This window comes from Cynocephalus volans, chromosome 3, assembly GCF_027409185.1.
Source record: "Cynocephalus volans isolate mCynVol1 chromosome 3, mCynVol1.pri, whole genome shotgun sequence".
NCBI lineage: Eukaryota > Metazoa > Chordata > Mammalia > Dermoptera > Cynocephalidae > Cynocephalus > Cynocephalus volans.
Window position 1 is genome coordinate 175,239,748 of NC_084462.1, and position 26,556 is coordinate 175,266,303.

A 26,556-nucleotide genomic window follows, 5' to 3' on the forward strand; every position below is an offset into this window, starting at 1 on the left:
AAGCCAGGCCCTCCGCCTCGGGAGCAAAGCCCCTTCTTACGGTGCAGAGACTGCCTGCGAGCCCCCTACCCGGTCCCCACCCAGAGCCTGGACTCCTTCGGGGATTCCGAGTGATTCCCCCAATTTCTCCTGCCCCCAGACCCTGCCTGGAAGCTGAACTGCCTGGGCGCCTTTGAGACCTGGTGCTTTCCTCCGCCACCAGGGAGACACATACGGGCTTGCCACGCAGGCAGGAGACCTGTTTGGTCTAGATAACGATATATGTGTGCAACCTGGGCTCAGACTCATGGTTTGGGAGAAACAGCTCATATTCACTGGTGTCCAGGCTGTGCTGGGCAGTGTGCCTCAAAACCACTCCTGGACGTAGGTGTACCCCTTTCTCCATGGCTCAGATGAGGAAACTGAGGCCCAGGGAGGTTGAATGACTTAATCAAAGGTCACACAGCTGTGGGGAGTGGGAGACCAGAATTAGAAACTAGGGCACTCTTTCTATGTCTCAGCCAAGCTGATGTCCTTGTAACAAACACACGGGCTCATTTCTTGTGCTAACTGCTTCTGTCTCAAGAGTCATTGCATGTGTGTGAAAGTACTCGTTCCAGTGAGTATCTGTTCTGGTGAAAAACTGCGGGTAGCATGTAGTTTTTGTCCGCCCTTCCATCACGTTCCTGCTTGTGTACTGTAAGTGCGAAGCTACTTCTCTTAGTTACGGTGGGAGGGTAATACGTTTTCCTGGGTGCTTTCTTTCCCCCGATTCTGTTTTCCTAGACCTCTTAAGAATGGAAAGGGCAGTATTTGGTTCCTCTGTGTGCCCCTTCTGTGCTGTGTGCCCAGTGCATGCTTGGCCTCAGAACCACATCCTAAACCTTTCCCGAGGGTGAGGACTAATCACAGATACCCACCCTCGTTGTGTAAGTCAATGAGCTCGTTATTTAACAACAGGAGCTGGGGCTGATCCTGGCTGGCGGTGTTGCCAGGGCCGACCCCATCTTGGCTCACATTTGCCAACCCTCCGTGTCAGCAGAACTTCACACTTCTCAGTCCAAAAGAAAAGGGGAGGGAGTTTTAATGCAGATGTGAGGTCTTCTGCTTGCACCCCGGTTCTCTGGTTTGCAGCTTTTAACTGTTTGCTTAAGTGCATCCAGGTTGATCTTGAAGGGAGAAGCCACATGGAATCATTCGGTCCTGTTCTGAGCGGCTTGTTTAAATACTTGAGTCATAAAGTGTTGAGCTCAGTTGCCTAGACCGCGTGTATAATGTTGGTGTTGCTGCAGGGAAAGTCCCTTGGCAATAAGGGGCCTCCGTGTTCATGTTAGTAAAAGGAGGAGGGTTGGGCTGGAGGACCTCTCAGGTCCCTTCCAACTAAATGATTGCATGAGTGTGAGAACCAGTGGGTTACAGGCCTGAGCGGCTGCGTGGGAGCTGGTCAGACACAGACGTTTGGACTAAGAGCTCTGCGCTGAGTGGATTGTTGTTTTCCAAGAAGAGGATTTTGTACTGAGGGAGCTATGAGATTCAGGTTCAGCCCAAGCTGTGCTTTAGTGTATTATTATTTATTAGAGTAAAGCATGGAGGCTATAATATGTCCCCATGTGCCAGTTTGGGGTTATGGGATAGGTTAGGCATTTCAATTGGTGAGACGACATTAGCTCCTAAGAACTGATGAAATACAGTACATCAACTAGATGCCCCACAGGCTCGAAGCAGGAAGCTGGTGCACCTGGCCTGTCCCTCGCAAAAAGAATTAATCATATTTGCATAGGTAAAACCTTCTCAGCCTAAACAAGTAGTGCCAGTAAATTAAATGATTTTTTAGACTCTCCCAACTGCATTGCTTGCTGACGATGTAAGTGATAAGTGGAGCTACCTGAGCAGGGGTGATTTCAGAGAGGCTATGACAAGAAAGGTGGGCCACGAGGTTCAGATTCTGACTTAGTTTTTGGCTGTTGATTACAGCTAAGTTCATCAACTTGACCTGTGGGCTGTTAATGGGGTTGTCCTCTGTCTTTTTAAGATGTAGATTAATGAATCTTTTAAAGTATTACTGAATCCCAAATGAAATGGGCATGTCCCAAACTAAGACTACTTGAAATTCACAAAACCAGAGCTAAGCTTTCATTTCTGATAAGCTCATAGAGTCTGCGAAGGGAAAATAATGCATCTTATATGGGGATATTGATCCCAGAAATGTTTTAGCGCCTCATGATTAACTGGTAAGATTTTTAATAAAAATGAACACAGAGGAACAATCTTCATTAAATTACTTTTGAAAATAACAATATACTTATGAAATAACAGTTTTTATATCATGTATCATACTACTAATATCCAAAGCTGGATTATACAGTAAATATTACTCCCATTTCTGATATTTAGCTTTTAATTCATCAGTTTTCTCACATTTTTTGCTCTTTTTTCCCCCCAGTGTGAAATGTGAAATCAAGAATAATTTTTTTCTTTTCAGTTTTGCTTTGTCTTAAACCTCCTTCTTTTCTGGAAGATCACTAAAACCAAACTCTTCCACACCATACATATAACGGCCTAGTGTTAAAATATGTTTTAAGTGTCTCAGTTTTCTTTTAGGAGAGCAGGAGGGGTATGTATCATAAATAAATAACAACAGTGAGATGTTTCCTTTGTTTGCTTACCATTTCTAACTCAGTAGTTTAGGCCATGAACTCTTGATCATAGCGGTCATGCTCAGCGTTGTAAAGACTCAGTTCGAATGCTGCAGGGTTTGTGCATTATTGAGAATGCACGCGTGGACATAGCAGGGCTGGAGAGAAAAAGAACAGTTTCCAGAGGCCAAGAAACCTGGGATATTCCTGACTTGGTTGTTAATTGGTTTTGTGGCCTTGGACAAATTATTCCCTTTCTCTGGGTCTTGGTTTACATATATGCAATGTCTGTGTATGTTTGTATGTGTCTGTGTGTATGTGAGTATATTAGTACCAGGTGATCCCCTCCTGAGTCTAAGCTGGAAGAATCTTCAGAATTTTTATGCAGTTGGTTATTAATAGCTCCAGAATGCTTCGTACTTTAAGGTTACATAACATTTTCAGTTAGACATCATAGATACAATAAGGAGCCAGTCATTATAAAAGATGCTAGTTATTACTCTAAGCAGAGACTCTACCCTGAATGTGTGATGATGGAATTTCATCTTCAAGGTGATCATGCCAGCTTTCCTATCACGGTTCCCTTGCCTGGTAGAGTCTCGGTACACATCTGTGAGTACCAGAATGAGCTGTGACCCTCTGTAGTATCCAGTGGCAGGAGGCGCAGGAATTATGTAATTTGGGTCAACGGGGTAGGAAGAAAGTGACGATCGATTAGCTGTATATCCTCGAGGTCCAGGGACTAGAAGATGTCGCCTCGGTCTCAGGCTGTTCCTGGAAGGTAAGGAGGGGAAGTACGTAATCACTGTTTGCAGTTGCTTTGAAAATAGAAAGTACTTTAATTAGAGCCTTGAACTCAGCTGAAGCTGAAAAATTGTGAGAAGTTCGTCGATTTGGAAGTAGCATTTTTGCCAGATTCTGTGTGCAGGCTTCCTCGTGACATCCAAGGTAGTACGCTGTCTGAAGTCAGGCTTCCTGGTGACGCTGATGGGAGAAAGGAGCTACCAGTCCTTAAATGTTTTGTCTTCACAACTCTGCAAAGTAGATGTTACTAACCCCATGTTCCAGGGGAGGCTCCTGGGCTCAGAAAACTGAAGTGTCTTGCTTAGTCTTGAACAATTATTGAATGGCAGAACCAAGCAGGATTTTAAATGTACTTTGCTAGGGTTTAAATCACCCCATGCTGTAGCTGGTTTGCCACTGTTGCTGCAGTGTGTGTCTGGCAACCAAATTGCTTCTTCCCGAATTTCTAAATAACACCATGGCACCAAAACAGCATGTAAAAGATTTGATGGAGGTAAATGTGGGGATGATTGGGTCATTGATAGACTTCTGAATTCACCAAGATTTTTGTTAGGACATTGGATTTCTTTTAACTATGTGATGTCAAATGGATTTGTTCCCAAAGAGTCAGAAATAAGCCAAATGTAACCATAGAAGGATTAGTGCTGGTAGTTCACTGAGGGAAGCTAAAATAATATAATTCCTTTAGGTCTCACACCCTGAGTTCTGTGGGAAGTGATCACAAACAGACACATGGGACATTTTGGAAGGCGATGCTAGCTTGCACCTCCTGAAGAGGGACACAAAGTAAAAGTTATGTAACAGAAGCTTTAGAAAGGACTGTTTCTCCTCATCCAGGATGCCACACAAGTTAATCCTCCTCAAAACAACAAACTAGAGGAGGAATTGGGAACGTATAAGACCTTAAAGGTTCACCCACAGCTCTTAGGAGTTTCCAGCACTTAGGAGGAAATGTAGGTTTTAAAGAACTTTTCAAGCTACCGAATAGAGATGCCATCGTATCAGATATTGGGGGACATTGGGGTGGCCTTTGGAAGTTCACCTACATCAGTATAGCTGCTGCTGTTCTTTGTTGATAGATCTGCAGGGCTGGCTGGCTATCAGCCATAACCAGGACAGGAGATTCCAGCGTTCCATCTGCAACACACAATTTACAGAGAGTAAAGGGAGGTCACTGAAATACATTTTAGCCCTGTCACTCGGCTTTACATCCCAGAGTAATGATACTCTGACTGGTTTTCTTTGCCAGCAGTTGAAAATACTTCCATCCCTGAGGACAGCCTTGCCCGTGTCATGTGAGTGATGTCCGAACAAACAGAACCCTCCTTCCACCTCTTCTGGAGTACCGAGCTGCTTATATGCCATAAGCTTCAAGTTTCATGATAGGTGATTAATAAGAAAAAGCAGACAGAAAAGAGTTAGAAAACTCGATTGTGATTCATCTGTGCTCTCTGGAATACTGACAACATCTTAGCAGTCAGCACAAGTTTTTGATTTGGTAAATGAGGAATAGCATTGCCTATCTTCAGTGAGGCCCATCTTTTACCCTCATACTTTGAGAGAACAGGTGTCCAATAGCTTCAGCTTTGGGCCAGGTTTCTAATACGTGTGGTTATTTAAAAAGTGGAAAGTGCAGAAGTAGCTATGCAGAGGCTTCAGAGGGGTTAAGATAAGAAAAGCAGCAAAGTCCATGACCTCTGATTCATGATTACTGTGTTTAGTTACTGGGGACATGGGACATGGTAAGTAGCAATGACTTAACATCCGTTTCCAGCGTCAAGAGTCACAATAAATTTGCTAAGGAATTCTAGATGTTTTCATGCTGTCTTTGTATGTGGCTTATGACAAGTGTAAATGACACTTTATGTTTCAAAATCTGCACCTTCGCAAGCCCTTCCTGGTAAAGAAGAGAGGTGTGTCAGTATTTGCCAGGTTCAGCGCCTCGGTGGGGAGGAGCGGTGTGGAGACCTGAGGTACGAGGTTGGGTCGTGGGGCTTGTGGGGGTCCACATATCCCTACTTGGCTCCATTTCTTAGTAATCTGTGATGAGCTGCTCTATGTGCCTCATTTAGCATCACGAAGCAAAAGAGCGAAGAGGGAATGCCCAGGGCATTTTCCCGTCATCCAGGGTTTCTGTATCTGCAGAATCTGGGGTTCTGACCAGCACACTGCTTTGTTCTGCCGCAGATAAACTGTTCAAGTTCACATCGGCCTTGCGTGCCATCCCCCGCCCAGGATTCTTGATTCATTTTAATTCAGAAAATGATGATAATGACAATCACCTTCTTTTAATGATCAGTATTGACAAGTGTTACATTTTTAAATCAAACGAATGTGCCCGGAGAGCATAATGTGCAAGAGTGAAATGATGTATGAATATAAACAGTTCCCTTTAACTGCTGAGAGGGCTTTACTGAATACTTCTTAAAAAGTAAGCCCAGCTTTGCCAGGTTAAAATCTAGAGATAGAAATGAAAGCCTGCGTCCTGTGTTCTCCATATAAAAAGCAAGACTGGAAAAACACACTTGGTTTCTAAAAGGGAATGTCAAGACTGCTCTTCCAAAAGTTTGACCGACAAGGTCAACATTGCCTTGGTCTGAAAATTCCCTGTGGATGCAGCTTCTCCACCAGGGCTGGCTGTCCTGCTCGAGGACATTCCTGGGGCAGTGGAGAGCTGCTCTGTCCATCTGTCCAGGCATGGCACCATCTCCTCCACCAGGGCGAGCCTCTCTCTGGTCCTGTCTCATTATTGGGATTCCACACCCCCCTCTATCATTCTTCCATCAGACAGAAGTCAGTTGTCAACTGTATAACAAGAATTTATTGAGCACCAGCTCTGGTGTAGGCACACTAGCTATTGAGGCTGCCATGATGGACCTGAGATAGCTGCAGTGTGTCACACGCCACTGCTGTTTTGGTAGCCCTGGGATGTCACCCCCTGCCGTTTGTAAGGGGGCTATTCAAGATCTGGAAGACTTAGCTGTTGCAGCAGGACATGTAGGCAGGTTGGGGCCGGTGGGAAGAGCCCAGGCTGGGAGGCAGGTGACCTGCCTTCTCTCTCGTCTCACCTCGTGCCTGGAGACAGGTCATTGCACCAGTCTAACCCTCCCCTGATTTCCATGGCTGTCAAGTGCAAGGATTGAGCCACTGCAGGGTTTTTTCCAAGTGGGATCTAGGGACCACTTTTGTGAAAGCACCAGGGGAGCTTATTAAAATGCACATTCATGGGTTTCGGTGCAAACCCGTCGAGTCAGAGCCTCTGAGGGTAGGGGCTCAGAATCTATTTTTAACACACTCCCAGGTCATTCTCATTTCAGGAACAATGAAATTGAGAACCACTGGTTTTTACAGGTGGTTGATCACTAATGCCCCTTCCTGCTCCAAAGTACTCAGAATGTGTCACCCCCTCCTATGCTGGCCCCCTCCCCACCTCCACCGACCACCATTCTATACAAACCCCTCGGCTCTCTCCTAACCATTCTTCCTACATTCTGTCTGCACATGACAATTTGTTTTCCATCTGGCATCCGGTGTGAACCTTTTAAAAGATCACATCTCTGCTTGGCTTGGAGATCTTCCATGCTCCCTGTATCCCTGGGAGCAATAGCCAGGGACCATGAGATGACCTCCAGTGCCCTGCATGATCTGGCCCTCAGTGTCACCTCCTCTCCTACCACCTGCCCTCTTGCTTCTCCCATCTAGCCACACTGGCTCCCGTGCCAGCGCTAAAACCCACCCAGCTACCAGGCGTCCACTCCGAGAGATCCCATGGGATCTGGGTGGGGAACAGCCGCAAGGAGCTGCCGTATTTTGTCCCACCACTGCTTTGAAAACCCACACAGACTGATATTCTTAAGCCCCTTTGGGCAAATCTCTTTCCAGGCCCACCACCCCAGAAAAAGTTGATTTAGAAGCAGCTCTTTAATTCCAGGCACATGATATAGGGTGACTCATCATTGGACCGGATGGTCAAAGCTGCTCTAGAAATCTCTTTCAGAAAAAGTTTCTAGAAATAGACTGAACCCCTCTTGAGCTGGACTGTGTCTTCAGCCGCCTTTGCTCTCAGTGGCCCTGCCATCCCTCTGCTTCCAGCATTCACAGGCACCTGCTATGTCCGGGCACCGCTCTGGCCCCACGATATGAGTCTGCGTGGTTTTCTCTCCGATGCTCACTTTTCTTTTCATACAGATGGAATGGCGAGCTCTGGAAAGTATTCCTCTGGCCTTTGTTTATCTTCTGCCAAGAAGAGATGCTCTGGCCTGTTTATTAACAGTGGCCCTCTTGGGGCCTGGGTTAAGCAAACTGCACTCAGAAATATCGATCGCTTGGTGAGCAGGAGGGAACGAGCAACCATCTCGTAAGATTTTCCTTGGAGGCGAGCTGAGCGCCTGACGGAGATCTGTGGGCTATGCGGTCGGCACGTGGAGCTAGTATTTGGTTCCCTGGAAGCCAGCAGCATTATCAGCATGAAAAAGGCCATGAAAACGTCTGACCCTTCTGGGCTCTGCCTGTTGTAGATGCTTTTCCTTGAATTTGGTGAAGGGAAGCATTTCCACTCTTAGCATCAGTCTTCTTTGGGATACCTGCAGTGTACATGGGCCAAATCTTTCCTGAGAGGCTGTAAGGCAGGGTGGTGTGGGGGAGGAAGGTAGACGAGATGTTCCCTGTCTTCAGTGGACTCAGAGACAATCAGGGAAAATGTGTTATGTAACTACCTGTAGCTTATGAGAGTGATTGGTGTGCACTGAGAAGACAGAGGTGGGAAAGATGGGTTTGGATGGGGGAGGATGGGGGCATTTGACCTGAGCCTTGAAAGATGAGTAGGAATTTGTGGAGCAGAGAGGAAGGGAAAGGCATCCCAGGTAGGAAGGAAGGCCTGACCATCGGGGGTAGATGGTGTGGGGCTGCAGAGTCGGGCTGAGCCTGCATAGGTGGAGACAAGGGCTGGATCCATCCTGCTCAGATGGGAGTGGCTCTTAAATGCCAGGTTAAGGAGTGTTCCCTGTCTTATAGGTGACAGGAGCCATGGAAGGTGTTTGAGTGAGGGTGTGCATTTTAAAACAATACCTGGTGGCCCCCTGTCACCTCTGTATTATAGCATAAAGAAGATGTGTAAAATGTTCAAGAAGATATACTGCATGGGAATGAGCCTGACTGTTGTGGTGTGACCTCCAGGTGCTGTTTCTCTGATTGCAGTGTCTCCGCTTGTCTGTAGCTGTTGAGTGATCCTTCAAGTCCCCCTGCCCAAACCCCAGCTCTGCTGACCCTGCTGGGGCTCGAAGGAAAGGCAAGGTGGCCGCTGGCTCCAGCTCTTGCTGCTCAGCCATCGTGGACTCTGGCCAACAGGAAATGGAGCGGGCAGTGTCCCAGCCTGATTCACCGAGCCGTGGGTCTCCCTGCGCCTCTGCAGATGCATTCAGGCTGCTCCTGGCCTAAAAACAATGCTCCCAGACCTACATCCACAGCTGAGAGAATCCAGGGCATGCATTCGCCGGTCAGCTTCCCTGAGCTTCGCCCAGCATCAGGCTTAATGGGAGGGAAAGGGGGTCAGTGTCAGGAACCAAAGCGTGTGCCACTCTGTGACTATTTGCTTTGAAATCAACGTGCTCAGCAGGGCAGGTGACTTCTGCAGAGCTGGCTGGACAGATGGCACATGAGGAAGAATGTCCCAGGGGTCATGGGTGGTGATGCCACCTCTGTCCTCCACCTTCACCTCCTCATGGCTAAGGAGAGGAGGAAAAGAAAAGCAGGCTCCACAAGCCAGTGGGCAAATGCTTAGCTGTTTTCTGGGGAGTTTAGCCCTGGCAAAGAGCCTTCCTCAAGGCAGGCTGACTGCCAGATCATGCCAAGGGCACAGCATGCTGGGCAGTTTGCCTCCCAGTGAGGAACTGCCATCCTCTGGAGGGCTCCCAGCCCCAGAATGTGGGCCTGGGAAAGGAATGCAGCTCCACCCTCCCAGTGGTCCCCTTTACAGTTAAACAAACTGAGGCCTAGACAAGTGAAACGACTGGTCCCAGGTCGCACCGTGGCGCTGTGGCTGAGCAGGGCATCAGATCATTCTGGAGCTGGTCATGATCTTTGAGCCTGGCCAATGCCCGTGCTGGCCAAAGTCCACTTGGAAATGGACAGTCCGTACTCATTCTGACTTGCTGCCAACCAGGCGTGGAGGATGTGGCTTTGTCTCCTTGTGCCTTTGCCTTTCCTCTTGGAAGCCAGGCCCAGCGCCAGAGGGCTGGCCGTGAGCTCTGGACCTCTGGCCCTTTGTTTACTCCTTGGTTTCTGAAGTTTATGTGGATGTTTAATGCGAATAGAGAAAGGAATTTAGTAGCAAGTTATCAGAGCAGATTAGAATGGTGTCTAATTAGAATGGATCTGGGCATGGGAAGAAATGAGGCTGAGCTCTCTGTTTGGAGCTTTGGGGACCAGGAATTACACCATGGTGTCCTGGGAAAGCCTTTCACCCTGGATCTCAGAGCCCTTGCACATACTTTGGGATTAGCCCAATTCACCAGTGGTGGCTCTGTCTCCTACTTGCAACTTCTCTATCTCCCCAGTATCGGGACAGGGCTTGCTTTGCACCTACTAATTGCTCCCAGCCTGGTAGTGACGATTGAGGAATGCACTGTGGAAAGGGACTTGCTCAATGCCAAGCCTGGCTGAGCTTTGGGAGCAACCTGGCTCTCCCAGCCGTTTTGCACCTTATGAAGTTGGTTCTCCCAAATGCATGAGAAGCTGATGACAATTCTGCTGGCTGACTTCAAAACAGTAAAACCTTTAGAGCTTTATCAGGCAGATCTATAAGTACAGTTCCCACTCATAAAATGCATCCATCACAGCCCTGCAGAATGTAAAGGATTTGTTTGCAACTTTCTCAGGTTATTACCCCCAAACTTGGTTAATATATGTATTAGATAAATAATCTTGAGAGGCCCATAAATTATTGCAGTTTTAGACAGAAGTAATCTACCTGCTGGCAAATTTCATAGGTTTCGCCACCTTATTGACTCCTATTTTAATGAAAAAGGAGAGCAAAGCTATAAAAATTATCTTCCTGGGGCAGGGACCCAAACAGATGATGGATGAAAAAATGGATTGGAAAATGTATGGTGCCGTGCAGTTATTCAGAGGGGTTATTGTTAAGACATTTTGAGTGTGTGGACTCAGTTCCTTTTGTTTTTCTGGGCAAGGACCTAGGACCACCCAGATTCTCTGCGCTTGGCCGACTGATACTCTGTGCCTAAAATCCCACCATTGGAATGACAGTTCTTCAACAAGATTTTGATTGTTATCACAGCAACTTTTATTCAATTATTCGAGGGGCACACACTTTTTATTCGAAGCTGTTTTAATAGTCATACTGTGGAGCATTGGATAGATCTGGGTTTAAATGCAAGGTCATCCTCTGACTCGCTGTATGATTCTCGGACAATCTGCTTTAATATTTCTGAGCCTTGTTCACTCTTCTGAAAAATGGGCATCATAATAGCAAGTAATGATAATCATAGCTTTTAAATACTGGGTGGAGACCCTGTAAAATAAATGCTTTCCATGGATTATTTCATTTAATCTCTACCTGAGCTCAATCAGGTAATTACTTTTATTGTTCCCATTTTACAGATGAAGAAACTAAGGCATAGAGTATTTACTGCTGTATACAAAACACCTCCAAAGAGTGGCTTCAAATACTAATCATTTATTTTGCTCAGCTAGGTGGTTCTTGCTGAGCTCCATGTGTGAGGTTGCAGTCAGACTGTGGTGGGGGTTGGAATCATCTGGAAGGCTTCCTCGCTCACATGTCTGTCACCTGGGCTGGAGAGAGGCACATGGTCTGAGAGTGGGGGTGGGGAGGCTGGCACAGGCAGGGATCCTCATCTCTCTATGTGGACACTGCATATGGTCTCTTTAGCACGGCCGTGGCGGGGTAGCCACACTTCCTACATCTGCGTAGCTCAGGACATCATCGCGTGTGTTGCAAGAGAGAGCCACAGGGTTCTATCTCTGTCACCTTTTCTTACCAAGCCTCTGAAGTCACTCAGCGTCATTCTGGCAGATTCTGTTTGTTAGAAGCAGCTCTCTAAGACCAGCCTGTAACTGGGGGTGGGGTGGGGGGGGACAGGTAGACTCCATCTTCTGTTGGGAGGAGCAGGTTTCAAGCCACCAGGGAGCGCTTAGGTGCCTTGCACAGGGTAGACTGCTGGGAGGCGGTAGAATGGGGTGTGACCCGGGCAGCCAGATCCTGAGCATGTCCTGTCACCTTCTGAAGCTGAAGTCACTAATCACCGAGCACTCCGTGAACCTGGAGCTCTAGAAACATCTGCACCTTTTCCCTATTGACCTTTCAGCTGTCCTCCCCGAAGAAGGAAGTGCGTGAGTGTCTGGGTGTTGCCACTTGTGGTCCAGAGGCCTTGGCACCAGCTCCTGGTGCAGGCACCCCCCACCCCCACCACGTCCTCACTTTCCCGGCGCCTAGGCATGTTCGCCTCTACAGGCCCGTCTTCCATAAAAGAAATGAAAAATGACGTCTTATGTCTGAGTTGATAGCAAGATGAATATATTCATGTTATATATTAAAACACTTGCTTCATTTTTTTCCCTCTGATTTTAAAAGAAATGGAAACCTTGTCGTGGGCCCTGGGCATGGTGCCTGCTGCATTTGATGGAGAAGTCGAGCTTGCCTTTGCTGCCTTTGCTGCCTCCTCTCCCTCTCTCATTTTCCCTTGCCTGTGCCTCTTCACCCTTCCATCCTGGTCACCACTCTGCAGTGACCACAGCTGCAAACACCCAGGTTCTCTGTACCCCCGGGTGAGCACTGTGACTAGCAGCAGACTGCTCCCAGTGACTCTGGGCTTCCTCTCTCTCCTGGTCTTTCCCTGAGGATGGACCTGCCTGGTGAGAAGCTGAGACATCTTCCCCGTAAGCCCACGCGGTCTGGTTTCTGGCTGGTCCCTGAAAGCGGAGCCCCGAGGGGTCCTCCTTTCTTGTTTCCCTGAGAGCTGCAGAGTGTGGTGGCAGCATGGACAGACAGCCTCTCTCCTGAGGCTCCTGTGTCTCAGTAGGCACGTGGGGTCGTGAGAATTAGACACCTGCAGCCAGCCTAGCCACCCATGAGTGATCCACTCATCCATCTAGCAAAGCACTTTTTATTGAGCAGCTGCTATGTAACAGGCACAGTGCCAGGCTTTTCACGAGGCTTTCTGGTCTCTGGCATCATGGAACTTGGAGGGGCAGAGAAACCCAAAAAAAAATCATCAAATGATTATAAACAAGGGGAGATTTTTGATAAGCAATTGGCATTTCATGGAAACCAGAGCAAGAAATGCAGTCTGGCTTCACCAAGGAGAAAGGGTGCCCAGAAAGTTACCAGCGATCACAATGTCTTTCTTCCTATCTGTCCGGAGCCCAGGTCTCACCGTCTGGTACTTTCTCTCTTTCTTCTCTCTCTCTGTGTCTCTCTCTGTCTGTTTGTCTCTCTCAATTTTGGCTTTTTCTCCTTGCTCCTCTGAGCACATGGCCAAATAATGTTCACCCCCAAATGCAGCCTCAACCCTCATCTGGGTGACCTCAGAACTCACCCTATATGGGCTCCTAAATTCCCCGGAGAGAAGCTGAGCCACCTGCCTGGGGCGAGGAGTCCTGTGGTCTAAACAGCTGTGGCCGGGCAGGTGGGGTCACGTGAGACCGAGAGCTGCCCCCCAAGGGGCTGTAACTGGGAGTTTTCCAGGAAGGGCGTGCAGGGGTGGGGAGAAGACGTGCTTTGCCTTAGACCTGTTGCATGGTCTAGGGTTGTCATTGCCAACCTTCTCATGCACATAGATGAGGAAATTCACTGAATTGAGGAGTTGACATAAGGTTGTCAAATTTTAATCTGCCCTCTGGTATTGCCATCATATGATAAATAATTTTTTTTTAAAATAGGAAGACCTTAATATGAGAATTTTTAAAGGTATTTTTAATTAGCTAATAAATTAAATCAAGTAAAGATAACTCAATCAATAAAAGCACATTGTTTTTGGTTTTCTCCTCTTACCACAGACAGCAAGGATTTTGGTCACAGACCTGAGCTGGTCTGTGGGCTCACACTGCAGGTCCACGGCATTAGGTGTCCTCAGAGATCATTTAATGATAATGACCTAGCACCGCATCAACTACAAGAGCTACTGTGTCTAGAACCAGTCAAGGTTGAGGTGCAGGGATGTAACATGCCCTGGTCTGTGATATACAGATAGCCCTTTGGCAGTGGAGGTTGAACTAACGTTTACAAATTAGAAATCTGTGCTAGCAAACACTTTTAAATAGAGCAAATGTTTGCCTATGCAGATACAGTCAAATGGACTGATTTCTGAAAACACATCTCCATATGGAAGCTGCAGCCAGGGTCCCACCTCCTCTAGGGCCTTCCTTGGAGCATGAGTGTCCCTTACCACCACTGAGTCTGGAGACACAGGCTGGGGGCGACTGGAAGACTGACCTTGACTTTGAGTGTTGATTGCTTTCTTGGAAGGAACTTCCGCCCTTTCTCCACAAGCGTCCTGTGACTCATATGAGTTTCATGTGTAAAACCCTTTCATGGGCACAGTTGAATCTAGCAACTCTGTGGATAGGTGGGCAGGGCTTCCTGGCCCAAGGTGACAGTTTCGAGAAAAGGCTCATCAGACTACCTCTGACACCTGCCCAGGGTCACACAGTGCCCAAGGGATAGAGCAGAGATGTGGACTAGAATCTTTTTGCTGCCAAGTTGACCCCTGACGATGTCATAGCAAGTTCATGCCCCTATTACTGTGCACTCACTGCACATGCGTGTGCGAAGGTGTTTCTGATCTTGACTGTCCGATGTTCCTCATGGGCCTAGTGAGTGTTAGTGTCCTAGAACACCCACACACTGGGTGGCTTAAAGCCACAGAAGTTTAGCGTCTCACAGCTCTGGAGACACAAGTGTGAAGTCAGGGTACCGGCAGGGCCGTGCTCCCTCTGCAGGCTCTGGGGGAGCTCTCTGTGCCTCCCCTTCATTTCTGGTGGCTGCTGGCTGTACTTGGCACACCAGGCTTGTGGCTGCATCACTCCAGCCTGCCTCCATCTTCACACGGCCTTCTCCCCATGTGTCTCTGTCCAAATCCCCTTCTCCTTCCTCTTGTAAAAACACTAGTCGTTGGATTTAGGGGCCATCCTTGATCCCATCTGCAAAGCTCCTATTTCCGAATAAGGTTGCAGGTACTAGCAGTTAGGACTTGAACATATCTTTTGGGGGGACACAGTTCAACCTGTTAACACTGAGACTGCCAGGGGACCCTTAGTGGCCAAGCCCTCAGCCACAGAAGGTTCTGTGAGTGGGCAGTACTGTCCTACCCATGAGGTCTCACCTGTCTTCTGCTCCAGACGCAATTGACATGCTTCCGGTGGGGCCCTGTGTCCTTCTGTCCCTCTGCCAGGATGGGCGTGAAATCAGCTGCTGCCAGTGTGGAGCTCTTGGGGACGTGCTGTGCCACTTTGGCATCTGTTTGGGACACTGCCAGTGCTTGGACGCAGTGAGTGGGTGGCAGCTTGGGCGCGTTGCCTGTTCCGGGGAGCAGGGCCCTTCCTCAGGGCTCCTGGAAGCACCTGGTGCATTACTCAGTCGGGTCGTTCTAATCTCAGGGTAGACAAGGGAGCCGTGTTTGGGGAAGTGGCAAGGAGCTCAGACACTTGAGCTGGCCTGGTTTTTTTTCCCCAGATGACAACATCTGTAGGGCAGCGATGTCTGGTCATCTCTGTTTTCCCTCCAGCACAGTTTCAAGCCCATGGGAGCTACCATGTGTCTGCAGCTTCAGCCGCAACTGTTTGGGACTCCCCTGGGCAGGTCTGTCCACTCTGAGGACCCTGCAGGGCTGCTGTGGCATTCGATGAGACAGTGCATAAGGAAATCATGCACTCCGTAAACACTGCAGCTCTCCCTCTCATCTGGGAGATGCATAAGGAGGAAAAGGCAGGACTAGATTGAAGAACAGAATTGAAGGTGGCACCTCGATGTGTGTGACCACAGGGGTGGGTGATCATGTGGCCCCAGCTGGAACTGCTCAGGAAAAGGCGGTAGTTTGGAAAACTTGATGCAGTTGCAAATGAATGTTTGAAGATGCGTTGTGTTCTAGAGCCATTGAGCCTGCAGCATCCGGGGCCCGTGGGGCAGGAAAATTTTCACACTAGAGGAATCCAGAGAGAGGGAATCCCTCTGAGAGTTTTGTGGGGGGTCTTCTGCCAAGAACTAGAGGAAACTCAAGGAGGGGGCACAGCACGGGGGCTTGGGCAAGACAAATCTGCCCTGGTGGTAGCACGGGAGGCAGCCTGGGAAGGCCTGGTTTGGAGGATGGAATTCGGGTTTCAGGACACAGGAGCCTGGAGCAACCTGGCTCTTTAAGGAGAAGTTTGCTGCAAAGTGGAATCCAAAGTGGTCCGGGGCCAGCTGGGACCATCCTCTCCTACCTCCTGATAGCTCTGAGGCCTTGGCCCTGATTCCCAAAGCTGCCTGAATGCCTCCAGAGGTCAGGGGCTGCTTCTGAAAGACCACAGGATCTCCCCACAGTCAGCAGAGCACCACGTGCATAGTAGGTGCCCCATTAACAAGAAAAGACAAGACCCTTTACCTGATGCATCTTGCTTAAGTGCTGGAATTCTCACCCCAGCTGTGTATGAGAATATTCTCCTTGGGAACATTAGGTCTGAGGTGGGGCCCGGGCACCTGTGACTTAGAAAGCTCTCCACTGACGCTGCATTCAGGGTTAAGGTTCACCAGTAGGTCTGGATCGTGCTGGCACTTTGTGGGTACGTGCCCTTCCTTGCTGGGCCTGTTTTGTCATTTGCAAATGGCCAGAGGCCCAGTCTTGCAGAGACATGTATGTGGTCATGGGGTAGTCCAGCGAGTGCCTGGAACGTAGAGACACCCTGGCTACTGCTAATTCAAAGTGGCAAGACGATTCCGTGAAGCTGGCAGATTTCCAGAAGAGGGGAGAGAGACAATGGGTGTTGATCGGATTGTCCAAGCCGGGTGAGTGGCCGTGAGCACTGGTTTAGGGTGTGCTGTGACAGTCTGCTGGGATGATGAGAGTGTTTGAGAGGAAAGAATGCATCTCCTCAGTCTAGGTCTCCTTTTGGTGAAAAATGGCATTTTGTCAGAAATTCCACTGCTTGGGGACAAGGCGGTGCAGTTGGTGTTAATGAGCCCTCACTGAACACACGCTATGTGCCGCATCTGTGCAAGGGCTCTGGGACCCCTAAATGAATTAGACAAATTAGACAAAGTCATGCCCTGTTGGAGCCCAGCGTGCTTTGGGTCCCCCCTCCCCAACACCTTAACCTAGGGCAGCTCCACTTCCAGGAGGAGGGTGGGAGAGGGACCGATTCACTGGTGAGGATCAGGGCTTGAGACATGGTTTGCAGGGCCACTGGCCACACTCATTGAAACATTTTTTTTCTTGGTGTAAACTGTTCCCAGTCAACTGAGAAAGGAAATTTGGAACCAGGCCCATGACCTTCTGCAGGTGCTGAGCTGTGGGTCTATAGATTGTTAGGTTTTTACGTAAAACACAAAGTCACTAAGGACGTGCCTGAAAGAACATGCTTCCCCTCAAGTTGACCTGCTTCTCTTTGCACTATGCAGTGCTTCAAGAGATCTTGAAAGGAGCATTGCGGCCCCTACAGCAAGCCTCGGGTGGGGTTGGGAAGATATACAGCTGAGGTGTAGATGCAATTACTGTGACGGACAGCATGAGGAACCAGGCCCAAAGTGTCCTCAAGCACAGGAGGACCATCAGCACAAGTGTATTGGTGTGGGGTGCTGTGAGACGGAGCGTCCTCTGTGCCACACGCTTCTGCTGAGCACTGCCTCTCTGCTGGCACTGGGTTGGAGCTGAGGGCACAGAGATGGGCAAGGCAGGAAGTCGGGCCAGACAGCCAGTGTCACCAGGGAATGGTGACAAGTGGTGTCTGTGAGGTAAGTGCAGGAAGCACAGAACCAGCCTCGAAACCAGATGAGGGTCATAAAAGGTGTCCCAGGTAGGGGACTTCTGGGCTGTGTCTTGAAGGAAGAGTAGCAGTTAGCCATTTGAAGAAGGGAATTCTGGGCAGGAAGACCAGATCTGTTTCCCAACCTGGGAGGAGAGCTCTAGGCAAGGAGTGCTGAAGCTTAGCATGGGCCCCTGGGAGGGGCGGGAAGCTAGGACAGCTTTGCACACAGGTTCGATTTCATGGAGGAAGCGCTGGGACCCCATTCTAGCTCTGTATCCAAAGAGCTTGGTTCCAACCAAGCACACGTGCATGTGTGTGCACCTGTGTGAGTATGCATGCATGTGTGTGGGGGGGGTGGAGAGTTGTAGAATGAGACCAGCCAAAATCCAGACAGTGGGATGGTCACGTCAACGTCTGCTTTACAAGGTGGTTCCCAGCGTAGAACAACACTAGGTTTCAGGCGTTGGCCAGGGTCATGGTTTACTAAACCTCACAACATTTCTACAAAGTGAGAATTTTACCGATGGTTTAAAGTTGTTCCACGGTATTGTGGGCAGCTTACAGAGCCCCTGATCTTCCTGGCATCGTTTTCTTGCATCTTCCCTCACTGCTAGCGCACCCTGTGCGCTAGACCTTCAGAACTTCTTTCAGCCCCAGTTTTTCCTTCCTTTGAGCCATGGCCATGCTGTTTCCGCCGCTGGGATACATTCCTGCTTCTCTTCCTCCTTCAGACCTTAGCTCGGCTGTCTCCTTCTCCCTGACCTCTGTCCCTCGCACCCAGGCTGCTGCTCCCGGATCTCTGGACTCCTCAGGCACAGAGTGCCTGCCCATCAGAGCGTCCACCACACAGTGGCCTTTCTCTTGGTAAGTTCCTTGCAGGCTTACCATGTGCCTTGTGCACCTGTTGAATCCCCAGCACCTAGCATGGTACCTGGCCCCAGGCTGGCACTTAGTAAAATATTTGTTAAGTAAATTACTGAATCATTAAGAAAGCCAACAATCAGCAAGGTTCAGAAATGTTTCTGAGATCACACTGCCAGTAAGTGGCAGAGTTGGCTTTGGTTTCTTTGGCTGCACACCTGCACCATCCAGCCGCTGCTTCTCGTGCCAACCTGGACGATTCTGCGGCCAGCAGTGGGAGAAACGTGGCTCAGCATCCAGACTCCTAGACAGAGGGTGCTGGAGTGAGTCAGGTAGGGTATCAGGGCCTCAGTGTTTGTGCTTGATGGAGAAATTAAAGCCCAGAAATGGAGATTGGGCTGATCCAGCTAAGTAGAGGAAGTATGCAGGCCTGTGCCCACTGGAGGCTTCATCTGTGGCAATGAGATTTCTTGCAACCCACCTCCGGGGATAAGGTACCTCCTGCCCTGTTTAGCTCAGAATAAAACTGGGGACTTTCATGAAGGGGCTGGGTCAGGCCAGGGGCAGGCCAGGAGCTGTACCACGTCCTCCCGAACTCTAGAGGCCATTCCCGGCCTCACTTGTTTGTCTTTTCACAGAAATGGAAGTAAAAAGCCTCTGCAGCACATGCCTGACTCTGCAAATAAAATGGACTTGGTAGAGTAGCGATTTGAATCTGACTTGAAAGTAGTTTGTAAAAAGTGCTCAGGTTCTCCAAAAGGTGAATATACTTATTTTCTGTTTGCAAAAAATAGCACTTTGTTATGTTGATATAGAGCAGTAGAGCTCTGTACAGTTTGCTCACAGTTTGGGAGTGTAGAGGCCAGAATGTCCTTCCAGGCCTCTCTCTGGGAAGGCTTCCTGACCTCAGCCTTCCTCCCCTGTGTTCCATGTCACTCGTCAGCTCCCAGGGCACGCTGCCTTCCCCTGCTTAGCAGTCTCCAAAATAGTACTTTACAGTTTATGGCCTGATTCAAGTCCACTTTGGCATTTATTCCTTCAAATAGGTCTGCTCAGCGTATCTTCTTATTCAACATTAAAAGTTCTTTCTTAATTAGCCCATGCACATCGTAATAAATCAAATTGTATAGGCAGGTGTATAGTAAAATTCCTGATATATATTTACACCTGTTGTGTGCCAGGCACTGTCCTGAGGATGTTCCTCATATAAACTAGTGAATCTTCACCGTGACCTCCTCTACCTGGTCTTACCTGTGCTTCTGTCATTTACTTCTTCTTTTTTTTTTTTTTTGTCTTTTTCATGACCAGCACTCAGCCAGTGAGTGCACCGGCCATTCCTATATAGGATCGGAACCCGCGGCGGGAGCGTCGCTGCGCTCCCAGCGCCGCACTCTCCCGAGTGCGCCACGGGCTCGGCCCTGTCATTTACTTCTTAATCTGCAATCTGTGTCTTTCTCTGGCATCCTTTCACGGTGCTCTGGCTCCTCGTTAATAAGATGAGGTCATTAATGCCTTACTGTTTTTCCTGCCTTTCCTCTCTGCTTTGGTGCAACCCACCTACCACGTTAAGGCTGACTTTACATCAGGGTTGTTAACATTTGCATCCTTTGAGCATCTGCTCAAAGCAGAATGGCCTGGAACAGAATCTAGTGGGTTATCTTTGCTTCCTCTCTATCAGTGGCTTAAAATCACACCATCGTTCAGTTTGCTTCATCTTTGGAGCCTGACTTTATTGTGCAGGATTTTTTCCTATAATTTGTAATTGCCTTTCTTTTTTTCCTTATTGCTTTATTTGCCTTTTTCATGCTCTCCCCTTTTTCACCTATTTTGTTGAGTCCCTCCCCACTGTCTTTGTCCTGGAGGACCAGCCCCTCCCAGCACGCCCCCTTCCCTTACCAAGGTGTGCTGCCTTCTCCCGAGCCCGCTGCCCACCGCTTCTCGTGGGCTCCCTTCATTGCTTTTCTGGGTTGGAGCCTCTTATTGCTTAACTTACTTCCTAAGAAAGGGCACATGAAAGTAAACTGTCTGAAAATGTTCATTTTCCTTAAGAATTTCAAAGGCTTTAGAGCTTTCCTTGTTGCTGATAAGAAGTCTGATTCTTGGTTCAAAGGTGGATTTTCTATTTTCTGTTTGTCTTTCCTGAAAGATTTTAGGAATTCTTCTGCATCCTTGGTGTTCATATATTACATGAAGATAGTCTTCAGGGTGAGTCTCTATTCATTTGTTATTCTGGACACTAGTGAACCCCTTTAATCTGAAAACCCATCCTTTAGCTCTGGGAGATTTTGATGTACTTGATTATTTTATCAGCACCGCACTCTCCCGAGTGAGCCACGGGCCGGCCCGTACTTGATTATTTTAAAAGCTCTATTTTTCCCCCATTCTCCATTTCTGAGCCTCTTATTTGTTGGCTTTAAAACTGTCCAGAATGGGTCTGTATTCTTTTACATTTTTCTCATATTTTCTCATTTCTTTGCCTTATTGCTATTTATTCTAGATTTTACTGGCTTTGTTTTCCAGTTCTTTTTTTTTCTTTTTAAAAACTAATGTTTTTTAATTTCTGAGAGCTTTTCCTTCTTTTCTGGTTGCTCCTTTCCCTAGTATCTATTTTTGTTTTATAGGTACTAATATATGGAGTACTGGAATATTTACCAGAGTTTTTGTTTGTTTACTTTAGTCCATGAATTATTTCTGTCTCCTCTAAGGTCAGTTTTCTTGTTTGTTTATTCTGATCTTGCTCTTCGTGCAGCTCATCTCCTTATGTGCCTGCTCACCTGGGGTTGAGAAAAGTCTAGCGGCTGCTGAGAGTTTCTTCTTTGGCCAATAAGTAAACAGGCTCAGAAAGATTGGGTAATTGACCCAGTTAGGTTGCACAGGTATAGCTGGTAATCGGACCCCAGCCTTCTGATTTCTACTCTGCTTCTCTTCTCCCCAAAGACTTGATTGATTTCAGGTAGATTTAGGCCAAAGACTTGTCCTGCTTTGCTGGCTCTGTGCAGGCTGGTATTACCTGTTAATCTCTGCTTGCCCCAGCAAGAGGCATGCTAGAGTTCCAGGAGCTCCCTGGTTGTCCCACCCTAGGATGGTTACTTTCTTCTCGCTGGCCCGTTGTCCTTTGCCAAAGGTGAGGCGTCAGAATTCACTCCCAGGTGTCTCACAGCCCCTGCTAAAGAGCCAGGCTCCACCCTCTCAGAACACGAGACCCTCCACTCTGGGATGCTGCAGGGGACCCCGCTACATCTGCTGGCTGCATGTGGAGCAGCACCCACTAGAAGTACTCCTGAGTCCGCAGGCTTGGGGCTTGCTTAGAAGTAATCCCTACCTGCCTCAGGAGAATTATGACTACAGACAGGGTGCGTGGCTGCTGTAACAAAATACCATAAACCAGGTTGCTTATAAACCACAGAAATGTATTTCTGACAGTTCTGGAGGCTGGAAAGTCGAAGATCAAGGTGCCAGCAGATTCAGCGTCTGGTGAGGGCCTGCTTCCTAGTTCATAGACAGTGCCTTCTAGCTGTGCCGTCATGTGATAGAAGAGCCCTCTCGGGTCTCTTTTACAAGGGCACTACCCCATCATGAGAGCTTCACTGTCATGACCTAATTGCCTCCCAAAGACCCCACCTCCTAATACCATCACCTTGGGGGTTAGGATTTTAACATATGAATTTTGGGAGGACACAAACATTTAGACCATAGCAGTGCAAAATTAGAAAAGTGTGGAATAAACTTGAACCTTGGGTATCTGAGCTCATTTTACACTCTCCTGCTGTTGAGAAGTTTCTCCTTTAGAATGTTCTGACTTGTAAGAGGAAATAATAAAATCATTTAAAGGAAGTTCTTCACAATCCTCCAGCTTTGGGAGCTCCTCAGATCACTTGGGATCCAAGACTGAGCTGTTCACTGGGTGCTTTTTTTGATTCCTTTAGGTTTTTTTTTTTTTCATTTATTCAGCAAATGTATAGGAAATCTTCCTGTAAGCATAAAACTGTGGTGAAGTACAAGGGGTGAGGAGGATGCAAAAGCAATTAAGACAATCTCTGCCCTCAAGGGTCCTGCAGCTTAGAGGGTGAGATGAACGTGTGGACGGATAGACTGATGCAGAAGGAAGGCTATGCTCCCAGGAGGAGCAGATAGCTGGCTGTGTGGTTGCAGAGGGGGGACCATGAATTGTGCTGGGGGGATTGAGGCGGACTGGAGCAGAGACCACATTGGTGCTGGGCTCACTGACATGAGTTGAATGTGATTAGATGGAACCAGTAAGCAGAGCAGGGCCCAGTTGTGGATAGAGCAAGGGCTAGGGACCAGAGGTGCACACGTGTGTGGCTTGTCCCAGGACTCCAGGGCATGATCAGCAGGAGCCCAGGGCAATGGAGGACTTGGCCATGCAGAGGTTTGGTTCCTTGTCTGATGAGGGCACAGGATCTCCCTCATGCATAGGGCTGTGCTGGGGAGTAAATTATCCCACCCCGTCAGGGGAGGGCTCAGTACCAGGTACACAGAAGGCCTTAATCCAGGTTGCCTCGGTGTGAGTAGGTCTGAGAGCGAGTGTGCTGGATTTCAGAGTACCGTCGGCGTTAATACATAGTTCATGGCAAACGGGGGGAAGCACATGCCCTCAGAAAGGCTGAAACCACCTAACCCAGATCCGCATTTTATGGACAGGCAAACAGAGGTTCGTGGAGGGAAAGTGTGGCCCACGTGTGTGTGGTGAGACCAGACAGATGGCATGTGGCTTATAGGTGTTTTCTGCTTCTATTTATTTATTTTTGCCTTCTTTTCCTAATTTGAAAAGTATATTTCCCCCTGCTTTTTATTTTCAGTAATCATTTGATTCTTTTATATTCTAACAGTGTTTGAGATGGGTAGGAGGTGATCCAAGAGACAGCTTCAGAAGGCGTGTGTTGAGCAGAGACGTAAGCGAGTGCTACTGTCTGGCTGGCATGAGAGCTTTGCGACCGCTGGAGCTGGCAGGAGGGATTGCCTACGGACTGCCATGGGGGTGGCGATTCACACAGCCCTTGAAATGCTCAAACAGAAACCTGGGCAAGTGTGTGGGTGAAATGATTAGAGAAGGGACTGAGGGTTCATTGGGCGGTCAGACCAGAAAAATGTTAATGTTCTGTTCCTTCCTGGACAGTCAGGGTTGGGGGACTCTGCTCATGTATTTTGTGAGCAGACGTCTTGTGGGTGATCATGGATGCTGGCAATAAACACGTCTAGGGAGTGAGTCAGGAAATGTAAATTATGCAGATGTAGAGCTTAAGAGTTAATCCAACAGACTTGGGCTCATGACAACCCTAGAGTTGAAGCTGCCGGCTCCTAGCAGTGCCACTGTGGACAAATTACTTACCCCCAGGGAGCCACAACTTTCTCATCTGGAAAATGGGCACTTACTCGTTCCTTCAAAAACTGCTTACTGAGCTTCTGCAATGTGTTTGGCATTGTTCTTGGCACTAGGACAAGATAGCTGTCAAGTGGCTTGTCTTCAAAGTGTGGAAGAGAACGAAAAAATAACATACTTCCAAGTAGTGATGAATACTTTGAAAAAAATGAAGTAGGGCACATAGCAGGAGAGTGATGGGCATGGGGGACCTTTATAGACAGGGTGGCCGGGAAGACTGGTGAGGAGATGCTGTCTGAGCAGAGTCTGAATGCTGTGACGGAGCAGGCCAGTGCAAAGGTTTGGGCAAAGTGTGTTCCAATAGGGAAAAGAGCAAGTGCAAAGGCCCTGGGGTGGTATTTTTAGAAAAGATAAGGGGGCTTGCGTAATTGATACAGGGTTGACTGAGAGGGAGAGCAGGAGGAATTTGGACAGGTAAGCAGGGACCACATCGTGTGTATTTTTTCAGTGATGGCACCGTATAGCAAAATCCATTTTTGAAAAGTTTTTTTTCCACCATTAGTTCTGGACAAGTATTGGATCAAAATTGTAAGCCTGACTTTTTGCTGTGCATCTGTAGCAGTTTCTTCAAAAAAATTATCATTCAGAAGGATGCTATTTCCAGCCTGGACACACTGTTGGAGGGATCCGTATGTAAAGATAAGATTTTTGTATCTCAGGAGATGGTAAAACCCACCCAGCTGTCTGGTCATGTCGAAAAAATTACATTAAAATGCAAATGCTCCTGAATAAGTGAAATGTTGATGAGCACACCCGTCAAAGAAAAATATTCATGAAATACAAGCTGTTGATCCACAGCTAGCACGGCCAAGCCTGAGCACTATGAAATCTCAATTGCAGGAGCTATTCTGTGCTGTGCCCAGAGCAAACCCCAGTCTCCCCAGGGGCATTAGAAATGCGGATGCTCAAGTGCTGGGTAATCATGAGATGGGGTGGGGGAGCCCACTTCTTACAAGGACTGTCTGGCCACATCCCTTTCATGTCTATCTAGACCTCTTAGCATAGACCTTAGGGACAAAGAATAGAGACTGTGACACTTCTGTGTTGCCAAGCGTAAGGGGTCCACCTTCCCATGCACTTCCTTCAGCTTCTTCTGTTTCTGATCGGATCAGGGACTCCATGCTGGATTTCCTTAAAAAGCATTATTCTTTCCTTTGAGGGATTTTGAGAAGGAAATGAGAGCATACAGTCTCTCAGTAGATGTCCTTTATGTGCGACGTTGAGCCATAAAACATGGCAGTGGGGAGAGAGGGCGGTGTGTACCAGGCACCGTGAATGTGTTCTCATTTAATACATACGGCACTTTTCAGGTAGGTATTATGATTGCACTTTGTAGATAGGGAAACAGGCTCAGAAGCAACATAGTGGGGCACTTCAGAGTGAGGGGGATCCGAATCCCAGCTCTCCCATGCCCACCAGCTGTGGGACCTGCCATGGGGGGTTCCTTTCCCTCGCCGGCCCCTTTCATTCACTTATAAACTGTGATGGTAGCACCTTCCCCTCTTCAGCTGTTGCAAGGATCAAAATCGTCAGTGGATGTCATGTGCTTAGAACCTTGCCTGGCCCCTAGGACGTGCTCAGCAATGCTGGCGGCTCTGCTGACCACTTTTAATGTGTCCAGGGTCGCTCAGCCAGCAGCTGAGAGACGACCACATCGGCACAGCCAAGTGGGACTGTTTCTGTGGGGGAAAACCAAAGCCTGCAGGATCCTCTAGATCTGTGAGAGCTCAGAACTGTGGCACAAGGATTCCAGAATGAACCCCCTCCCACAACGGCAGACGCTAGACACAAATCACGCAGACAGCGGCTGGGATCGTTGTCCTGCTCACACGTTCTTACTCGATTTCCCTGGGGAGTTATTCCTACCACTTTACAGATGAGAACATTGATGTTCCTAAGCTTTGCTCTGTCTGCCTGTTTATCACATTTCACTGGAAGCTGTTGCTGCCAAAGAAGAAGAAAAACCTTTAAGGACTGCAGCCAAAAGCCTCTTAGCCTGTGTTCCCATTATCTAGTACTGTGTGACAAGCCACCCTAAAACTTAGTTATTGTTATCTCTCATGGTTCTGTGGAGAGACTGGACTCAGCTGGGAGATCTGGCTCGGGCTCTCTTGTGAAGTGGCATCAGACGGTGGCTGGGGCTGGAGCCACTGAAGGTGCCTTCACTGCACGCCTGTGTCTGGTGCTGGGCTGGGCCAGCTGGCATCATGGGGAGCTGTCAGGCACCTCTCTTCACGTGCCTCTCCAGGTGGCTAGCTGGGGCTCCCTCACAGCAGGCAGTCGCAGGGGAGCTGGATTTCTTACCCGTGATCAGCTTCCACCAGAGTGGATCATCCAAGACACAGGAAGGGCAAGCTGCCAGTCACTAAGGCCAGGCCCAGGAGCCCGCACAGTCTCAGTCCACCATGTGCTGTCACCCGAGGAGAGGGGCACCGACCCCCGCCTCTGGATGGAAGGGAGGGTCACAGGACTTGTGGGTGTCCGTGATCCCCCTCCGTGGGGGAAGGTGGACTGTGAGACCCAGGGAGTCTGAACACGTTGGGCAGTTCACTGCCACATACCCTCAGCATAGATCCAGGGCCTTGCCTGATGCAGCTTCTCCACCCGTGACCTGGGCAATTGGCTTAAGCCAGGACCTGGCTCTTTGGGGAGCTGGCAAAAGTCAATCTGGCAGACGGACTAAAGCCAGGCAAGTTTCTGTCTCTGGTTTCAGTCCAAGACTTCTTAGCATCTATTCCCTCCAGAGGAATTTACACTTAAGCGAATCCTTAAGCAGGGCCTAGCAAGGCTCTGGTCGTTTGGCATAAGTATTTGTGAAGTAATTGAATGATGGATTTAAACGTGACCTCTTTTTTTTTTTTTTTTTCAGCTAATTTAGATTTACAAAAAGTTGCAGAAATA

General features: G+C 48.4%; 1 protein-coding gene across 1 annotated transcript in view; it reads left to right on the plus strand.

Annotated features, from left to right (window-relative positions):
- TUNAR (TCL1 upstream neural differentiation-associated RNA) overlaps window positions 1-26,556 on the plus strand; it is a 43,591-nt gene that overhangs the window by 348 nt on the left and 16,687 nt on the right. The gene's annotated exons all lie outside the window — the stretch shown is intronic.